The 5,147-nt window shown below is 38.1% G+C and overlaps 1 pseudogene; it reads left to right on the top strand.

The window, feature by feature from the left end:
- The first annotated feature begins 3,612 nt into the window (after positions 1-3,612).
- LOC123840868 (olfactory receptor 2H2-like) lies at positions 3,613-4,505 on the top strand (annotated as a pseudogene).
- Positions 4,506-5,147: the final 642 nt, after the last annotated feature.

The following is a 5,147-nucleotide window of genomic DNA, read 5'->3' as shown; positions in this document are numbered from 1 at the left end:
GAATGTTTTCTATGTATCTGTTATGTCCATCTGATCTAATATATTATTCAAAGATATTATTTCCTTATTGATTTTCTGCATTGATGATCTATCTATTGATGAAAGGGGTATGTTAAAGTCCCTACTATAATTGTATTACCATCAATTTCTCTCTTTATTTCCATTAATATTTGCTTTATGTATTTAGGTGCTCCTTTGTTGGGTGCATAGATATTTACAATTGTTATACCCTCTTATTGGATTGATCCCCTTATCATTATGTAATGCCTTTCTTTGTCTATTGTCACAGTCTTTGTTTTAAAGTCTATTTTGCCTGATATAACATTACTATCCCATTTGTTGTTGTTGCTGTTGTCTTGCTTCCATTTGCATGGTAAATATCTTTCCATCTCTTGACTTTTAGTCTATATGTGTCTTTAGGTCTAAGATGAGTCTCTTGCAGGCAGCATACAGATTTTTTTTTTTAATTCATTCTACCACCCTATGTCTTTTGATTGGAGCATTTAGGTCATTTATATCTAAAGTAATTATTGATAGGTATGTATGTATTGACATTTTGTTCATTGATTTCTCATTGTTTTGTAGTTTTTCTCTGTTCCTTTCTTCTCCTGCTCTTTTTCACTATAACTGATGAGTTTCTGAAGTGTTATATTTGGCTCTTTCCCTTCATTTTTATCTATTTAGCATGAGTTTGGGGTTTGTGGTTACCATGAGGTTCATATATAACATCTTAAGTATATAGCAGTCTATATTAAGTTGATGATCATTTAAGTTCAAACACATTTTTTAAAAATTCTTTCTTTTTTTTTACTCCCTCCATATTTTATGTATATGCATCATATTTCACATCTTTTTAGTTACAATTTTCTTATATCTAATTATGGCCTATATAACAAATTCTTTACCCAGTCATCTGTCAATGGACACTTAGGTTGTTTCTGTATCTTGGCTATTGTATATAGTGCTAGTATGAACATGTGGGTGCAAGTATCTTCTAGTTATTGTTTCATTTGCTTTGGACAGATTCCCAGGAGTGGAATTACTGCATCATATAGTAGGGATATTTTTAATTTTTTCAAGATCCTATACAGTTTTCCATAGTGGCTATACCAATTTACAATCTCACCAACAGTAAACAAGGATCCTTTTTCTTCACATCCACACTAGTATTTATTATCCCTTGTCTTTTTCATAATGATTATTTTAACAATCATGAGGTAATATTTTATTGTGGTTTTGATTTGTGTTTCTCTAACAACTAGTGAGGTTGAACATCTTTTCATGTACCTGTTGGCCTTTTGTATATCTTTGTTGGAAAAAATTCTGTTCAGGTCCTTTGCTCATCTTAAGTGTGTGTGTGTGTGTGTTGTGTTGTGTTGTGTTGTATGAGTTCTGTATATATTCTGGATATTTATCCCTTATCAGATACAAGATTTGCAAATATTTTCTCCTATTCCATAAGTTGCCTTTTCATTCTGTTGATTATTTCTTTTGCTGTGCAGAAGCTTTTTAGTTTGATGTGTGTTTCCTTGTTTATTTTTTATTATGTTGTTTGTGCTTTATGTGTCATATTCAAAAAACATTGCCAACCTATTCAAAAAAATACTCTTGACAAATTAAGTATAGAAGGAATGTGGCTTGAAGTAATAAAGGCTATCTATGACAAGCCCACAGCTAATACTGTACTCAATTTTGAAAGGTTGAGTTGAGAGCTTTTCTCTAAGATCAACAATAAGAAAAGAGTGTACTCTCTCACTGCATTTATTCAACATAGTACTGAAAATTCTAGCCAGATTAATCAGGCAATGTCATCAAAACAGTAAAATACTTAAGAAAACACTTAACAAAGGAGGTGAAAGATCTCCACTCTAAAAATTATAACACATTGGTGAAAGAAATAGTGTAGGACACAAATAAATAGAAAGGTATCTTGTGTTTGTGAATTAGAAGGACTAATATTCTTGTAATGTCAATACTACCAAAAAGCCATGTATAGATTCAATGCAGTCCTGTAAGAACTCAATGGCATTTTTACAGAAGTAGAAACATCAATTTTAGAATTTATTTGGAACTACGAATGACCCTGAATTGCCAAAGCAATTATGAAGAAGAATAAAACAAAGACATTACACTTCCTAATTTGAAGCTATACTATAAAGTCATGGTAATCAAAACAGTGTTGTACTAACATAAAAACAGGTAACTACATCAAAAGAATGGAATAGAGAACCCAGAAATAAAACCATGCATATATAGTCAACTAATATTTGATGAGCGAGCCCCAGAACTAACACACAAAAAAACAGTTTCTTCAAGAAATCACACTGTCAAGATTGGATATTCACATGTAATAGAATGAAATTAGACTCCTGTCTTATATCACTGACAAAAGTTAACTCAAAATAGTTTAAAAACTTCAATGTAAGATCTGAAACCATAAAACTCCTAAAAGGAAAAAATGGGGGAAAAAAATCCTTGACATAGGTTGAAATAATCAGGCAAGAAAAAGAAACAAAAGCCATCAGAATTGGAAAGGAAGAAGTAAAATGTTCTTATTTGCAGATGACATGACTTTATGTAAAGAAAATCATAAAAACTCCACCAAAAACCTAACAAATTCAGTAACGTTTCAGGGCACAAAGTTAACAAACAGAAATCAGTAATATTTCTATACACTAATGATGAATTATCTGGAAAAAGAATGATTCTATTTACAATATTGAATTTTGTCAAATATTTTTTCCACTTGTAGTGAAATGATTGTATAATTTTGTCTTTCATTGTATTAATGTGATGGATCACATTGATTGATTTGCATATATTAAACCACCCTTGCATCCCAGGGATAAGTTCTGCTGATTGTGGGACATGATCCTTTTTATGTGCTACTGAATTCAGCGTGCTAACATTTTACTGAGAATATTTGCATCTATATTCTTGAGGGTATTGGTCTGTTGTTCTCTTTTCTGGTGGTGTCTTTATCTGGAGTTTGTATTAAGGTAATGCTGCCCTTATTAAAGGAATTTGGGAGTTTTCTTTCCTCTGATTTTTTTGGAAAAGTTTGAGAAGGTTTTGGTGTTATTTCTTTTACAAATGTTTGGTAAAATTCACCAGTGAAGACGTCTAGTCCTAGGTTTTTCATTTTTGGGAGATTTTTTTATTACTGATTCACTCTTTGTAATAGTAATTGATCTATTCAGATTTTCTATGTCTTCCTGATTCAGTTTTGGTAGTTTGTATGTTTCTAAAGTTTTTCTCCATTTTATCTAGTTATCCAGTTTGTTGGCATAAGTTGTCATAGTGGGAAGGGTTAGTTTTAAATAATAATACGCCACAGTGTCATGTTCTAGGAGTTTGCCAAAGCCATCCAAGTTTGAAGAAATTCACAGATGAAAATGTCCAAAGAGACTGAGATAAAAGAAAAGCCAGTAAAAGTTTAGAGAAACTGTTAACAGAGAAAGGGCAATCTTCTAAAATCAAAAATCACTTTTCTCTACCTCTTGGAGGTGATATTCTGATTGATGTGTTGCTCCTTGCAGTTGCAGGTGGGCGCTGGATAGATATGGCAATGGCTTCATCTTCTTGGGCTTCTCGGGTAACCCCAGGCTAGAAATGACCCTATTTGTGACTGCGTCTGTCTTTGGGCAACACCACCATCATACTCCTGTCTCACCTAGACCCCCACCTGCACACCCTCATGTACTACTTCCTCACCCACCTCTCCATCCTGGACCTCTGCTTTACCACCAGCTGGACCCCCAGATGCTGGTCAATTTTGGGGGCTCAGACAAGACCATCAGCTACCTGGGATGTGCAGTCCAGCTCTACCTCTTCCTGGGACTGGGAGCTGCAGAGTGTGTCTGCTGCTGGTCATGGCCTTCCATCGCTGCGTGGCCGGGTACTCACCCCTGCACCACGCAGGAATCATGCACGCGCCCCTGTGTCACAAGCTGGCGTTCCTGGTCTGGGCCAGTGGGATTTTCGGCGCCTTGCTGCAGTCTGCCACCACCATGAAACTCCCCTTTTGCCGTCACCACCGGGTTGACGACTTTGTCTGTGAGGTCCCTGCGCTGATCCGCACAGATCAACGAGCTCCAGATCTCAGTGACTGGTGCCATCTTCCTGCTGGGGCCGCTTCTGCTCATCCTTGTCTCCTGCGGCCACATAGCCCAGACGGTGCTGGCCACCCCATCCCAGGAGGGCAGGAGCAAGGCCTTCCGCACCTGCCCTTCCCACCTGGTGGTCGTCTTTCTCTTCTACTGCAGTTCACTGCCGTTTACATCCGACCCCGGAGTCACTTCTCCCAGAAGGGAGGCAAGTTCCTAACTCTTTTCTACACTGTGGTGACCCCCACTCTCAACCCCCTCATCTACACTTTGAGGAACAAGGACATAAAGGGGGCTTTCAAGAGGCTCTTACGGAAAGACAGAATGGCCAGTGAAGAGTGCAGGAGAGGCTCAGGTCAGCTTTTGTCCAGTTCATTGGCTCAGACGTGTGGTATCTGACGCATGAGGACTCAACTATCACCTCTAGTGGAGGGGACGTTAGCCCGCTTTGCACAGACAGTGGACCAATGAAAGGTAAATTTGATGCACCTGAAACTGTTATCCTTAAACAAAAATGTAGGAGTAACATTGTCCTTGTCAGGCTACCATCAGGAAGTAGACACCACTTCCATTATAAAAACAAAAAGAGGGCATTTATTACAAGGAATTATTAACTAGATATTGGGGGAAGGAAAAGGCAAAAAGAAGCACCCCCTAGCACTAGGGGGACACAAAGAAAGAACAGGAATTTTTAAAACTGGTGGCCCAGAGAAGAGGCCCCGGGGAGCATACGTTTCTGGACCTCCTACTTCTGAGTCAGAAGCATTGCTGGCTGGGCTTATGTCATTGAAGAAACACTGGTTTTGCTCACCACTCAGTGGAGCATCTTCATTCAACTGCTTTTACCTAATATAATGCCCTTAGAGATTAAATGAACAGGAAAGAAACCAAGCAAGAGCACATCTCCTTCCCAACTCCAGCCCACAAGCAGCCCACCTGCCTCTATCACCCCCTCTGCATGAGGCCTAATGAGAAATGATCAAGCGAAGCAGGAATATGGCATGCACACTCCCAGCACCAGCCTCACCATGAAGCGGAGTG

Source organism: Mirounga angustirostris, unplaced genomic scaffold (genome assembly GCF_029215605.1).
Source record: "Mirounga angustirostris isolate CCGP_5_RB_7025 unplaced genomic scaffold, mMirAng1.0.hap1 SCAF_7, whole genome shotgun sequence".
Lineage (NCBI taxonomy): Eukaryota > Metazoa > Chordata > Mammalia > Carnivora > Phocidae > Mirounga > Mirounga angustirostris.
The sequence above is the reverse complement of the archived record's forward strand: the minus strand, read 5'-3'. Positions and strand labels throughout refer to the sequence as shown.